The sequence below is a fragment of the Oryctolagus cuniculus genome, chromosome 3, assembly GCF_051225735.1.
Source record: "Oryctolagus cuniculus isolate XC-2025 breed Fujian yellow rabbit chromosome 3, ASM5122573v1, whole genome shotgun sequence".
Classification (NCBI taxonomy): domain Eukaryota; kingdom Metazoa; phylum Chordata; class Mammalia; order Lagomorpha; family Leporidae; genus Oryctolagus; species Oryctolagus cuniculus.
The window spans coordinates 89,917,362-89,933,804 of NC_142869.1; the positions used below are offsets into that span (position 1 = coordinate 89,917,362).

The following is a 16,443-nucleotide window of genomic DNA, read 5'->3' on the forward strand; positions in this document are numbered from 1 at the left end:
CTGCATGGGAGACCAGGAGGAAGCACCTGACTCCTGGCTTCAGATCGGCGTAGTTCTGGCTGCAGCAGCCATTTGGGGGGGTGAACCGATGGAAGGAAGACCTTTCTCTCTGTCTCTCTCTCACTGTCTAACTCTATCTGTCAAATAATAATAATAATAGTAATAAAACCTTCTTCTGCCAGAAAGAAGAGCAAGGCACTAGGACACATGGGGGTCACAGAAATCATAATGGATGATGCCTTGTTGAGAGGCTTTGGGGGCCTTGTCCTTTGTTCAAGGATAGTCCTGGGCCACTTTCATTAATTCCACATGGACCCTCAAGCTTGATCTCCTTATCTGGGGCCTTGTGCAAGCCTCCTCCAAGGTCAGGCCCTGTTCTATCTCCCTCTCTCCTCTGACCCTCAAAACCAGCTGACTATTCTCGGATTTCCTCTGCCTTACTCTTTGTATATCTTCCCTTTGATTCTCAAAGGTAGTTTCTTCTCTCAACCCAACCCCCTGCTTCAAAATGAGCAAGACTTTTACTCTCCGTATGAAATCACATTTGCTGAGAATGTGCTAGAATTTCTTGAAGTCAAAAGTGTGTGCTTATTGTTCACCATTTTTGGTACATGAAAGACTCAGGATATAACAGATGTCATCAAATATTTGAATGATTATCATGTTGAAAAAGAGGCTATCATGTTCTTTGGGAACTCAAGGTATAAGATTAGGAGCAATGAATAGAAGTCTGGAGGAGGGGCCGACACTGTGGCATAGCGGGTAAAACCGCTGCCTGCAGTGCTGGCATTCCATATGGATGCTGGTTCAAGTCCTGGCTACTCCCCTTCCCATCCAGCTCTCTTCTATGGCCTGGGAAAGCAGTAGAAGATGGCCCAAATCCTTGGGCCCCTGTACCCACATGGGAGACCCGGAAGAAGCTCCTGGCTCCTGCCTTCGGATCAGCGTAGCTCTGGCCATTGCAGCCAGTTGGGGAGTGAACCAGTGAATGGAAGACCTCTCTCTCTCTCTCTCTCTCTGCCTCTCCTTCTCTCTCTATGTAACTCTAACTTTCAAATAAATAAATAAATATTTGTAAAAAAAAGTCTAAGGGAAGCAAATTTTTATTTAAAAAAAAAAAAAACACAAAATTTCAGAACTTTTTGAAAAGTAGGATCCCCTAGCCCTACAGATGTTTACACGTAAGCCTGTTGACCACCTGGCCTTGTTATACAAATGAAACTCAATTCTTACATTGGCAAATGAGCTAACAATGTCCTTCACTTCTGAAATTAGGTAGTTACATGTGTCAGTCCAATATGGCACCGTAACATAAAGACCTGTTGTTCCTTTGCAACTTCTGCCGATCACCGTGTGTCCACCGTATGGCAAAGGGGATCGCCAGCAGCCCCTGGCAGAACATTCTGCAAACTACAGAAACAGAGTTGCTGTATTGGCTCCTTAGAAGATTCCCAAGCATTTTGTCTGACTTCTGAGTTGACACCATCCCGAAATATCCTGTCTGTCTTCTGCAAAGTGTGCAAAAGCACGTGGTAAAGAGAAAGCAGCCGAGGAAGTTTCCTTCCTTTTGGGAGGCTCTGGCATCTCAGATCCCCTCTTTAACTCCCCTTTCGTCTCCGGGCCCTTAACTAACTCTCAGGCAGCTGGGAAGAAATCTCTGACTTGATGGCCAAAAACTATATAATGTAATGCCTCTCCCAGAGATCTTTGCATTTTCATGGGGAGTTCTGGATGATCAACGCAATACGAAACCACCACTGTGTGGCTGGTGTTATGGTGCAGTGAGTTAAGGTGCTACCTGCTACACCTGCATCTCATACCGTCCCATATTTGAGTCCCAGTTTCCCTTGTGATCAGCTCCTTGCTAATGTGCCTGGGAAGGCCGTGGAGGGTGACCCAAATATTTGGGTCCCTGCCACCCAAGTGGGAGACCTTGATGGAGTTCCAGGCCCCTGGCTTTGGCCTGGCCCAGCTCTGGTCATTGCGGCCACTTGGGGAGTGAACCAGTGGGTAGGAGATCTCTTTCTTTCTCTTTCCCTCTCTCCCATCACTGCTTTTCAAATAAATAAAAATAAATTTTAAAAAAAGAAGTTACTAGAGGTAGAACTTCATCTTGGGATTGGCAGAAAGTGATTGGAAACTGGAAGAGAGAAGGACCTTCCTGGCATGTGGGTTGTTATTTAACCTGGCCCATTCCAAGGCCTACTCTAAAAGGAATTCACCAAAATGTGTTTATTCCAGTGGTTTCCAACTAAGAAACTGTATGAGTGTGGAGTGGAATTTATTTGTGACTGAAACTGGCTTGAGCGTTGATTTGTGCCTTTTCCATGACTACCACATGTCTCCTGATCCCTGCAGAGGAAATCTTTTTCCTGAAACATACAAAGATACCCAAAGCACTCTTATGAAACAACCTCCATAAATCAGCTGAATTGTTTTCTTTGATTTATGTTTTGAGAGTTCAGAGGACATTTATAATCTTGCACCATAGGAAGGTTTTTTGAGGTTTTCAGTGGCCGTTCTTCTGGTTCATGTTACACTACATCATCATGGTCTGCAGCGAGATGGATTTATACCTGATCGTGTGATGGGTGTCTTGTTTCCCTAATGAAAGCTTATGCAGGCCTTGGCCCCCCTCCCCTCTAACCGCACGTGGCAGGACAGAATGATGAAAAGAGGAGGGGGCTTTCACTTTGCTGCTAGGAAAGCTGCTTTGCATCTCTGAAGGAGAAATGGAGACACAGGGCCAAAGCAGTCAAATACATGGCCACAGAGTGGGTGTTGTGGTTTGAGTTAAATTGCTGCTTGAGATGCCCCCATCCCGTATCAGAATACGGGTTCAAGTCCCAGCCACTTTGCTTCAATCTAGCTCCCTGCTAATGTTCCTGGGAGATGGCAGAAGATGGCCCAAGCACTTGGGCCCCTGCCACCTATGTGGGATACCTGAATGGAGTTCCAGGCTTCTGGCTTCAGCCTGGCCCAGTCCCAGCTGTTGTAGCCATTTGGGACTAAATCAGTAGACAGAAGATTCTCTCTCTGTCTCTCTCATACACACCTTTCAAGTGAACAAATCTTAAAAAATAAAAAAATTGCCACAGAACATTCCAGGCATACAACATCACAGAGCTGAACTTAGGCAACATGATTCGTTTTTCAGTAATGATTTTTCACAAGACCCAAAACCTTTTACCATTCTTTGTGGGTGGGAAACATGTAAGCAGACTTATTTGCCTGACACTTCTTTGGGGACTGCCTACCTCTGAAAGTTCGTGCTTTTTTGACCAAGGTTTCTGCAGAAGTGGACAAAGCAGAATGTATTAGGATCTCTGAGTATTCATGAGAGCCTAAACATAACTTTCCATTGCAAGAAGGCCACAGTCTCTGTGTAATAAACACGGTTGACTGCCCCCCAGAATTCTTCAGTCAAGGGTCTCCAGCTGGTTGCCGTTTGAACTTCTACTCCTTGGAAAATTAACGTGGGCTTTCTGGCACTCTACAAAAGCAGCTCACCTTTCTGTTTCAAATGCCACAGAAGAATTCGAGAATTACACTTTAAAACTTCATTCATTTAGACTGGATTACTTAACTGACCAAATTTTGGGAATCTAAAGGTAAAGTTCCTATTGATCTATTTGTATGTTATGTTTGTTTTTGAGAGTTCGCTTGAGTTCCTTCATGTGCCAGCACAAAAACTTGATCCATACTAGCTTTGAAATTTGAAAAATGGGTAGATTCATTCAAATGGAAAATAATTATAGCTGAAGGATCATAATAGTCCTTCAGAAAGCAGCCTAGATTTCCTTTCTCTAAGCATTTCATATTCTTGGAAGGGAAACCTTTTTGAAAAGTTGGTATTTCAATGGAATGAAATATCCTACCATGAAGAATTTCTAACAGACAAATAAACACTAGTCTTTAAATCTTTTCACAATTTTCATGTCTATATTGACATCACATATTGTGATGATTCACAATAAGATATTATAAATATAAAGTGACTTGAATTTTCTTGAATGAATTCAGCATCTACACCCAAGTAAAGTGAATTTCCATGCACAAATAGATTTATCTGTAGTGATGTACTATAACTACCATAATAATTGCTTCTGAAAGCTTATTAATACTAATAGAGCTTTTCTTCATGGAGTTAAGATAACCAGATCTTATTTAAACTGTCTTTGTGTTAAAACATGGAGATTTACAGAAAGCAAAAGCCGAAGCATAAATTTTTCATGTTTAGAAATGTTGCATGAGACCAAATAATTCCGATAAATTCAGCTGCATGCAAAGTACCTTAATGTATCATCTTACTTCTACTCTAGAGCCCCTCCATGATGTAAATAATAGTAAATGCCTCACAAATAAGAGAATTAGTCACCCACCAGAGGGCAATGCAGGCAAGTAGCTGAGCCAAGGAGTTAAACCACGGCCTCTGGCCTCTGATTCCAAAACCTCTCACTCTTCGGTATAAAAAAATGCCTTCCATCTGCATGAGAAAGCTTTGTTTCAAGTTGTGCTGTACATTGCAAATGAAGGCATTACTCTGAAGTTCTGATGGTTCTAAGTTAATAAGCCAATCAGCAGATGTTTATTTTTCACACAGCTGTGATGTTCTGGCTGAGTTCTGAGAAGGTAGGTAAATCTCTGTTCACTGTGCTAAGAAGAGCACGCCATTGGCATCTTAGTCTGAATCATGGAGTGAATATTTGTGGCACACTTGTAGTGGATGTATGTATTTAGTCATAACATGTACTAATCAACACATGTTGTTGAATTTCAGTAAATAGTGTGGCATCACAGAAGGAGTGAAACAGGATTTTAATTGAATCTGACATCTATCATTCTTTAATTCTGGACCTTGGCTGACTTGCTTGTCTTTGTACCTTGTACAAAGGAACAAAACAAATGAGACAGTGCCAGTTAAACACCTGACGTGGTATCTGGTACCTGGTTGGCTGAAAAATAAGCACTCTGCCTTGCCTATTAACTGACTCTTCCAGAAACCTATGCATCCAACTGAAGCCTAGGGAGACACAGCCTCCCTTGCACTCTCGCTGGCCTCCAAACCTGACCAAAGAGCCACATTCACTTCCCTGGCCAATTTCCCATTTCCCAAATTTGCCAGGTTTACATGACATAGGAAGAGCAGGTCGTCCTCACTTCCACGTGGGAGACACCCCGTCTCTTCTGAGCATACTAGGATGGCGCGGATACGGACTATGACCTCAAGTCCTGATTGTTCAACCCACAAAGCGGCTGGTCTTTCCCTGAGAGGCAGAAAGCTTTTTCTCTCTTTGCCTCTGGTGGGAGGCTTGTAGTTGGAATGTTCTTCCTTCCTCCTCAGTCACTGTGTAGCTGTGAGCAGGAAAGAGGTGTTGCCTGTGTGGTCCTCAGGGCTGCGGGTTCCCTAGCCAACAGGCTGCACATTCATGTTCCATCTCAGTTCCTGCCTCACCAGGTTTGATCCCTGAGATTTTGTATGTTCGGTTCCTTGTATTAGGAATAACTGCCTTAGAAAATCTGAGCTATAATTTTTTTAATTTTTTTATTTTTTATTTTTTAATTTTTTTTGACAGGCAGAGTGGACAGTGAGAGAGAGAGACAGAGAGAAAGGTCTTCCTTTTTGCCGTTGATTCACCCTCCAATGGCCGCCGCGGCTGGCGCGCTGCGGCCGGCGCACCGCGCTGATCCGATGGCAGGAGCCAGGAGCCAGGTGCTTTTCCTGGTCTCCCATGGGGTGCAGGGCCCAAGCACCTGGGCCATCCTCCACTGCACTCCCTGGCCACAGCAGAGGGCTGGCCTGGAAGAGGGGCAACCGGGACAGAATTCGGCGCCCAGACCGGGACTAGAACCTGGTGTGCCGGCGCTGCAAGGCGGAGGATTAGCCTAGTGAGCTGCGGCGCCGGCCTTGAGCTATAAATTAAAAACACTTTTTCTTCAAACTACTTGCTTTACTGAGGACCCAATATGCATTTAGTGCAACAGTTAAGTCATTGCTTGGAATGCCCACACATATCTCATATTGGAGTGGCTGATTCAAGTTCCATTCAAGCTTCCTGCTAATGCATACCTTTAGAGGCAGCAGGTGATGGTTCAAGTACTTGAGTCCCCGCTTCAAATGTTGCAGAACTGGATTGAGTCCCTAATTTTAGGCTTTAGTTTTACCCAGCCATGACTGTTACGGACATTTGGGAAGTGAACCAGTGGATAGGAGATTCTCTCTCTCTTCCTCTTTCTCTTTCTCCCCACCCTCCCCATTCTATGGGGCAAGTCTGAGTGGGATCTAGCTGTTCATAGGGTGCACTTGGTGTTGCACAGACCCAGATTCAAATTCCAGCTTCTAAGTGTGTAATGTTGAGTACATTGCTTAATCTTTTTGAGCCGCCCTTTACTTATCTGTAAAAAAGAGCAGTGATAATAGCAATAAACTAATGGCCTGAAGGGTTGTGGGGCAGTTTATGTAAAATAATGTGTATAGAACACAATGTTTAATATTTAGTAAGTAATCAAAAACAGTGGTTATTATTATTAAATGAGACATGGTTGAGATGCCTTGCTGTCTTTTGAAGAGACAGCATGTATCCAAAGAATAATCAGGCAATATAGTCCTGTTAATAGCTTACTAAGTTCTGGAAAATGTATACATGGTCCTCTCATCACAGGAGTGCTTCACAATCCAGTGGGACAGGGACTGTTATTGAACTGAATATATATACAGTGTGTTTTCCTATACAACTTTAATGCCTTTTTCATCTTAAGTGCTTACTGTGTACTGTGGCCATAGCTTTTGCAGTTTGAGGTGTGACAGCAAAACTAGCATGGATTTCTTTTTCTTTCTCCATAATTTCATGGATAGCAGATTCATCTTTCTTTCCTTATTGAATTGCCAGCATCCCTATTACATTTTGGGGTCATTATTAAGTAAAATAAGACTTACCTGCAAACAAGCTCTGTAAGACCTTACAGTGAATCTGATAACAGAGATGACTATGCAGTGACTAATGGGCAAGTAGTGTATACAGTGTGGATATGCTGAACAAAAGGGATGATTCATGCTGGTGCAGGATACAGTGGGGTGGTGTGAGATTTCATCATGCTACTCAGAATAGCATGGCATTTAAAACTTATAAATAGTTTATTTCTGGAATTTTCCATTTACTGCATCCACACTGCAATTAACTGAAATTATGGAACACAAGGCTCCAGGTAAGGGAGGACTACTGTAATAAGGGTAACACTGAGACACTGTGATTTCCAGTTTATCTTTTGGGATAAGTCTTCTGTCATGGCACTGTCATAAGAAAGTACCACTGACTAGTGACTTAGAAAACAGAAACTTAACTGCCTGACAGTCTGGAGGCTGGAAGTCAGATCCAGTTATTGGCAGGACCATGTTCCCATTGCAACCCAGAAGGGAGGGACCCTTCTTTACTCTTGCAGCTTCTGACAGCCTGGTGTCCCTTGGCTTGTATATGAAAGTGTTCTTCCTGTGTCTCTTCCCATTATCTTCCCTCTAGTGTCTGTCTCTGTGCCCAAATCTCCCTTTCTTATAAAAACACCTAATGTTTGTGAAAGTGATTACCTCTTTAAAGACCCTTTTATTTCAGAAAAGATCAACTGTTCACTGGCAGCTAGGACCTCAACATACTTTTTTCAAGGGACATAATTTAGTTCATATCAGATGCAAATCTCTATAACCTTAGACTTCACTGGTGGAGTTCCCTCACTCTTCTGGTGCTTATTTACTGCCAACATTTGGGTATTTGAGGATTTGTGGGTCCTGTTTCATCTGTAGCCTTCGAATCTGGTATAAATTTGTCATCCTGGCACATATTCTTTGTTCAAAGATACAAACTTGTTAGTGTCCATTTTATTGTCTCTTCAAAGTCTTCCCCCATTATTTATTGTGTAATTCTGAAACTGCAAAAAAAAATCTGTTTATTGTAACAATTTCATAATATATATAAAAGCAAAAAGTAGCTGTCTCTCCCTAGCTTTCTTCCATTTTCACCTCTCCAGTGTTAATAACAACAGCCTGGTGTCTGTCTTTCCATGTGTTTTTTGTTGCTCAACCAAGTGCCAAAATATGTTGTCATTTTTTGGTTGTTTATTTTTATAGAAAATGGGATCATGCCATATTAGTTATTTTGCTTGCTTCCTGGCAGAGGGAGGGAGGGAGGAAGAGAGAATGAGAGAGAGAGAGAGAGAGAACACAAGACAGAGCGCTAGCATTGTCTCTTTTTAATAGTTATATAATATAGCTGGTGCCACGGCTCACTAGGCTAATCCTCCGCCTGCGGCACTGGCACCCCAGGTTCTAGTCCCGGTCGGGGCACCAGATTCTGTCCCGGTTGTCCCTCTTCCATTCCAGCTCTCTGCTGTGGCCCAGGAAGGCAGTGGAGAATGGCCCAAGTGCTTGGGCCCTGCACCAGCATGGGAAACCAGGAGGAAGCACCTGGCTCCTGGCTTTGGATCAGTGCAGCGCACCAGCTGTAGTGGCCATCTGGGGGGTGAACCAACAGAAGGAAGACCTTTCTCTCTGTCTCTCTCTCTCACTGTCTAACTCTGCCTGTCAAAAAAAAAAAAAAAAAACTAGTTATATATAAGAGGACTATATTTTTTCAATCATTCACTTACTGATGAAAATTTAGATTCCCATTTTTCCATTTTGCTTGTAGGAAATATTGAGTAGACCTGGAACTCATCCTGTTGTTTCGTACTGTGCTACCTGAGCATCCGAAATGTCAGTTCTTAGATACAGATATGTCTGAAAGGATTTTATAGTGATTAAAGAACCAGCCAATCCGTTGTCACTTAGCCATGTAGCTTTTTTTTTTTTTTTTTTGACATGTTTTCATTTGGTAAGGTGACAAAGAGGGTGCATGGGACCCAGAGGGAGCTTCCAAATGTGGTTTGGAAGCTTCTTGTAGCCTTTAATTTAATGATTCTTGAATTGCATTAATTTGGTGATGCCACGTTCCTTTTGTAAGTTAGAAAATGAGCCTTCATGTGCCACGTATTACACATTATTGCTAATTAGACTAGACAAATAGGCTCTTTATAAAAAATAATTGGGACACACTAAAGGTAACCTGAATGTTATAGGAAAGCAGAAACTGATGTCATCCTCTGCTTTAGAGCAATTTCAGGGCTTGGTTTGTCGATAGAAATGTCAGCAACAGGGTCCCAGACAATAGTTCTAGTTACTAGTTACCATCACTCATAGGAACTGGCTGTAATTTCAGAGCAAGCACGGGGCAGATTGTTTGACAGTTCTTGGTTAGCAGCCAGCTAGTGTTCTTCAGTTACCTGAGATAACCTGAGAGTTGAGCTGCAGAATATGAGTCCATTGAGGTGTATATTTTAACTGACAAAGAATGGAACAAGGGGCCGGCGCTGTGGCGCAGCGGGTTAACGCTTGGCCTGAAATGCTGGCATCCCATATGGGCGCTGGTTCTAGTCCCAGCTGCTCCACTTCCAATCCAGCTCTCTGCTATGGCCTGGGATAGCAGTAGAAGATGGCCCAAGTCCTTGGGCCCCTGCACTCATGTGGGAGACCCGGAAGAAGCTCCTGGCTTCGGATCAGCGCAGTTCCGGCTGTTGCAGCCAATTGGGGAGTGAACCAGCGGATGGAAAACCAATCTCTCTCTCTGCTTCTCCTCTCTCTGTGTAACTCTGACTCTCAAGTAAAAAAATAAATAAATCTAAAAAAAAAAAAAAGAATGGAACATGACTAAAATGAATAAGGAAGAAATGTGACTGACTTGGATATGTACTGGCACCTTTTTATTTTTGACTTTTTAATAACTCATAGTAAAAGCAAGCATTTTAAATGGAATAGTAGACTATAAAATGACAACTAAAGATCTAATCCTTGGAGGTAGCTGCTAGCATCCCATTTCAAGATGTGAAGTGAAAACACAGAAGTTACAGGACATTATATGTAGTATTATGCTGTGTATGCGGGATCTTCAGAAATTCATGGTATATTCTGAGAGAGCTCCCTATGGGTTTCAGATTTTTTGCAACAAATATTTTATTTATTTTCCACAAACTTTTCAAAGTATCCTTATCTCTTACATAATAAACTATAATGTAAATATCACACATAGATACTGTCCATAAGGTATGTGTACACACATATATATTTGTATATTTTCAAGTAAATGAGTGTAATAAAAGGGTATAAATGTTTTAGAACTTTCTCTTTCACCAAGCAGTACACCTCCAACAGATTTCATATCAATACATCTAAATCTTTCCTATTCTTACTGACTTCTGCATGACACTCCTCTGCTGGATTGTGCCCTGTGTTTCACCAACCCCTGATGGATGGACACATATGCAACCTTCAATGGTTTGCTATTGCAAGTAATATTGCAAAGAACTTCCTACACAACTGTCATTGAGAGGTCATGTTACTTCTGGGATTTTTGCCAGGCTTCATACTCCCCATATCAAAAACAGTTTTTTTAAGTTGTACATGCTTTTTTCTGACATTATTTTAGTTGTCTACTGTTCAAGTCTTGATGTATGTGGTTTTTTTTAGGAGAATAACAAATTCAATAGGAATTCATCAATATTTCTCCCCAAAGCCAACCAGCTATCCTAACGCGTCATTAATCTGCCATCTCCTTGCCTCACCCCAATTTTGAAGGACTTCATTTACCACATTCAAAATTCCTATATACCTTTTGGACTTCTCTGAACTCAGTGGCCATTTTGTCTGTTTCTGTGCTACTATCAAATGATTTCAGTAACAGTGATACACTGATATTTTGTGGGATTAGTTCCCCATTTGATATTTTTTCCTGATCTTCATAGCAAAGTTATTTTCCATGTGAATTTGTATGTGATTTTGTCAGATTTCTCTCTAAAATTTCTTATTTATATATATTTTTTAATTACAGTAAAGTTAACTTGAGAAAACCTTAATCCTAATATTGAATCCTCACTTCAGAACAATGCTTGACCTTCTACTCAATTCTTTTATGGTAACCAGTGAAGATTTATTTATTTATGATGATTTTCTGCAAATAGGGCCTAGAAATTTCTTATTTACCCCCAAGTATTCTACCAACTTTGTTCTTATCCTAAATGGGTAAGTTTTTCCCTCTTTGTTATCCAAAAAGTTATTAGTTGTATAAAGGAAAACTACTGGGTCAATATATTAATGTGATGACCAACAATTTATCCAATTTCCTACCCAAATATTAATAGATTTTGTTGATTTTTTTTAAAAAGATTGATTTATTTATTTGAAAGTTAGAGTTACAGAGGAAGGTCTTCCATCTGCTGGTTCACTTCTCAGAAGGCCACAATGACCAGGGCTGGGCCAGACTGAAGCCAGGAGCTTTAGCCTATGGGTGTCAGGGACCCCAAACACTTGAGCCATCTTCTACTGCTCTTCTCAGGCCATTAGCAAGGGGCAGGATTTGAGATGGAGCAGCTGGGACATGAACCCATGCTCATATGGGATGCTGGCAATGCAGGTGATGGCTTTCCTGCTGTGCCACAGTGCTGGCCCCAGTTGATCCTTTTGAGATTTCCAAGTACACAGTTATATTATCTGCAAATAATGGTAGCTGTTGCCTCTTCCTTTCCACTATGGAGATTGACTTTCCATCTTGATAAATTATTTGTATGTTATTATATAGCAAAGACAATAGTGTCCTTTGTTTTCTGATTTACATAGGCTGATATTTTTAAACTGCCACCATGACCCATTTTTGAGTCATTAAATCCTCTTATGGCCAGAATTTTTAAAAAATGAAATATAATGGGATAAAAATAGAATAAGGAAATATCAAAGCATGACATATGGTAAAGATTATAAATCTTATGTTTGAATTGTGTGTGCATGTATTACTGAATCACAGGATAAAGTTCATAGCTCACTGTAGGTTAAAGTAAGAAAAAGTTTGAAATGTCCTCACATACCTGGTTCTTTCTGGAACTTACAAATACTTGTCCTTTTCTTCTGGCAGTTGGAGGGTGCCTTTGCTTCTTGGCTCCATCCCCCTCTGCCTCTCTAAATATGAGGAGGACTGGGTGGAATTATGCAAGCACTGTGGTGGTTGGTCTGCCTTTGGATGGAATGTCAATGGGTGGCTTCAGCCTCCCTCTGGGCTGGAATGCTACACCGTCAGCTGAATATCCAGGAGATGGAGGCCATCTAAAAAAAAAGCAGAAGGTAAAGGAGCTATTTGTTGAATTCTGATAATACAGGGAGTCTGCCAATATTGTCTTCTTGGTTTATTTTGAATTATTTGTCACATTGATGTGCAGGGATTGTGAGTCTACAACTTATTTTCCAGCTACCTTTCTGACCACTTAGGCAACCTGTTCTCAAAGAGGCAGAAATAATGGAGATCTAATCAGGGCCTAATCCTTTGAGAGTTGTCCACCTGTGTGTCTTTATAGACTGCCTACCAAAAGCACAGAGATGTCTTGGGAGGCACAGGAATAGATGAGGCATGTCGTTGTCTTCAAGGGGCAGCCTTTAGTTGATTTAGTCTTGTATTGACATATCTTCAATTTAATACAAAATGTAAAAAGTGCTGTAAAAGGAAACAGGCAGGCCAAGGTGACCATTTGTAAGTTGTTATTCAATAATAAAAATACACATATTTTTAAAAAGTATACAATGCATGGGTGTCATTTCCTTTTATCTCCCTACTCTTCCTGCCCTGAGCTCAGCTGCCCCCATGATCATGTGTTTTTTTGCAACCTCACCTCAGCTCCAGTTTGTGCTTATTTACCACTTATGCTTACTCACAGATCCCTCCTGCCTCTCCATTCCATGACCTTTCGGTTTCTGCTCTGGCCACCACCTGCCTGATATTTGTCCTTTTTCTCGTGCTTGACACTCAAGAAAGCAGCAGAGAGGGAAAATGCAGAAAGAGAAAATTAATCTGATTGCTCATGCTCACTTCTGCTGTGCCACAGCCTCTTCTTTTTCAGTCCATTGGCCACTCTTGCCATGCGCTAGCCCAGTCTTCACTTGTGCAGCTCTGGTTGTAGCCCACTCTGCACCTACTCAGTGCCTGGACCCATGCAACTAGATGAGGTTAGAGGAAAACACACAGTCACACTGACTGACTGGGAATCTGTGATCCTTTTCTCATGTGAGTCCCCAGTGCTTTTACCAGATGTGCTGCCTTTCACTATGTCATGCGCTCTCCTGCTTTTCCCTACAACTGTTACATTCATGCCTTCTACTCTCTCTTCAAACTTCTACCCCGTCTGAAAAATAATCAAACAAAACTTCTAGCCCCTCTTTTCCCATTCTAAACTTTGCTTATTTGCATAAATGGAAATAATCAGAAGAGGACTCCCATAGGGTCTCATCATCATGTCTTTCCACCTACCTGGGACTACCATATTCTCTGCCTTCTCTCCTATAACTGAATGACTAACTGATGTTCATTCAGATCACAGCCTAATTTACCCCCTTATATATTGGAATCATGTCCTCTTGCCTACTCAAGAATGTTGCTGTGTCAATTCTCCCTACTCCTGCATCACCAGTTTCCCTTCTCCTCACTGAATCATCCTCAATTGCAATACAAACATCCTTTGATTTCTCCCACGTTGGAACATCCTCTGATGATGCTTGCCCTCCCGTCCATTTCAGCAGGTGTCCTTCGCTTTTTAGTGATGTGAGTATCTTAGTGGCCTGGTGAAGCCTAGAGACTCCTCAGAGTAATGTTTTTAAGTGCTTAAAATAAAACGTAGACCTACAAAAGAAATACATGATACTGGAATATACTTTGCAAAATAACTTTCAACTGCTGTGACACAGTTACATATTATTTTTTATTAATGCACTAAATAATGCTTTTAAACTAGAGGCAAGATAAAACTAAATTTTATTTATTAAAGATATATCACTTCAGTGGTCTTCTGCAGTCCTAACTGTTGTATCTACTCAGGTGACAAAAAGTTTTTCCACTTGTTGAGAGTCAAGATTTCCCACTTGATGGGCCAAGTTTTGCTAAATATAAACAGTGAAGACCACGTATCTCCTCTCTTCTTGCACAAACAGTATGGATAGAAAAGGGATACTGGAAAGCAGCCAGATGAACTGAGTTGCTACTGTTAGAGTATGTGTTCCTTTACTACCAGACAGTGCAGCAAACGCTGGTTACAGGTGCTAAGAGTTGGCTGGCCACATGTGTAGGAGCACTTGTAGGGCAGAAGGTCACAGTCATATGAGATCCAGTGGTGGGCCCACTACTGTAAATCTTAAAGGATGAACATGATGTTTTGAGATACCTGTAACAATTATAATATGATATGAAATTATCCAAAATCTCTAATGGCCACAAAGGAATTAGACACTGCTAATATTACATTAATAATAGAAGAAAGAGGTAGATTAGTTAGAGAGTAGTAAAAATAAAAATGTAATTTTTCCATCTAAATTCATGAGTTCTCTTAGTTTTATTCATGGACTCTTTGGGGACTTAATTTAAGAAACCTTTTTTTTTTATAGAAAAATTCCGTTTAAATTTGTTCTGGCCTCTGCCTTCTACTTCTCTCTTTCTCTATTGAGCCCACTTCATTCAGATTTCTGCCTCTATAATCACTAAAACTGTTCTTGCCAAGGTCACCAGTGACTGCTATATTGCTGTGACCAATAGTTTTGCTTGACTTATCAACACTCAGTGTTTAAGACAACTGATCATTTTCTTGGCTTCAAAGATACATCCTTTCTTGGTTTTCCTGTGGCCTTTTTGGCAACTAATTCTTAGCTACCTATACTTATACTTGGTATCCTGACTGCTAAATTGTGGAGTCACCCAGGACTCAAGTCTTTTCTATCTATATACATTTTAAAAATTAATATCTCACCTTGAGCCTGTATATGTCCATTATATTCTAATTTCCCCCAAAATTATAACTTGAGCCCCATTCTAGATCCTGAATTCCAGGTGCCTTCCCAATGACTCCATTTGAGTGCCTTCTAGGCAAACCTGTTCAAATCTGGCTTCCCAGTGTTCTTCCCCAAGCTTCTTTTTTGTTGGTCTTTCCCATCCCAGCAAGTGGCAGCTCCATTTTTCCATCTGCTTGGATCAAGGACCTTACATCCCATAGCCAATCATAAGCAAACCTTGTCAATTATAGCTTCAGAGGCAATTCTGGGAATTACCATCATCTACCATCTCACTGTTACCCTCTGGATGCAAACTTCGAAGGCCTCTCACCTGAAATAATGCCCCAGTCTCTTCACCTGCTCTCCCTGATCTTTTTCTCTTCTTTTAAATTTGAAACTTCACAAGTCTCACAAGAAACCCATCCAGTCTATTACTATGAATTCGGAAAAAAATCAGTTGTCTCTTGATACCCAAAAACTATTCCAGGTGCCAGGTATTGCTAATGAAAGTTTCCCAATATGAGTTATTTATGGAATTCATTCAGCAGAAAAATAATTAACCTGATAGAATTTTTAATATAGCTTTGCAAGTTTGATACCCAGTTAACGATGGTTTCAAAATCATGATACCTCAATTTTAGGAGCTTACTTTAAAAAAAGAGAGATTTATGTATTTATTTGAAGGTCAGAGTTACACAGAGAGAGAAGGAGAGGCAGAGAGAGAGGTCTTCTGTCAGCTGGTTCACTCCATAGATGACCACAACAGCCAGAGCTGTGCCAATCCAAAGCCAGGAGCCAGGAGCTTTTTCCAGGTCTCCCACGCGGGTGCAAGGGCCCAGGGACTTGGACCATCTTCTACTGCTTTCCCAGGCCATAGCAGAGAGCTGGATGGGCAGTGGAGCAGCCAGGTCTCAAACTGGTGCCCGTATGGGATGCCGGCACTGCAGGCGGCGGCTTTACTGGCTATGCCACACGGAGCTTACTTTTAAAGAATGCTCAGAAATTGTTTGAAATGTTTGAATGAAATTGTGACCTAAATCCCCCAAATATTAAGGAATCGAGTTACTTCTGTTGAATGACTACCAAATATACGGATATATGGGTTAGCTTAGTAGGTGTGTTCTGTTCATTCTCTACTGTAGAATGAGAAAATAATAGAAATACTTTAAGGAGCTTAGAGTGCCTGTAACATTTTCCTAGTAATTAATTAAATCACTTCTTCAGTATTCACTATTGAATGGTTTTTATGTGCTGGGCTCTTCCCCCGGATGCAGGGGATACAAAGATAAATAAATAAAATTCAGTGACTATCCCTTGAGAAATCACAGATAAATGTGGGTGTCAGGGGAATAAAGAAGTAGATGCAATACCCTGTGATGTGTACCATAATAGAAGTGGTAGGTATTAAATACAGCAGTCACATAAGGTTTATAATTCCAAGCTCTAGTTTAAATGGATCAGGAACTTTCATCCTGAGGCATTGTCTGGGATTCATTGAAAAATGATATGATCTTGGTTACCATATTAGTCAGCTTTTTGAAACTACAAGGATATACCTAAGATAA

General features: G+C 41.2%; 1 protein-coding gene across 10 annotated transcripts in view; it reads left to right on the top strand.

The window, feature by feature from the left end:
• Positions 1-16,443, top strand: part of CACNB4 (calcium voltage-gated channel auxiliary subunit beta 4) — a 290,150-nt gene that overhangs the window by 174,425 nt on the left and 99,282 nt on the right. The gene's annotated exons all lie outside the window — the stretch shown is intronic.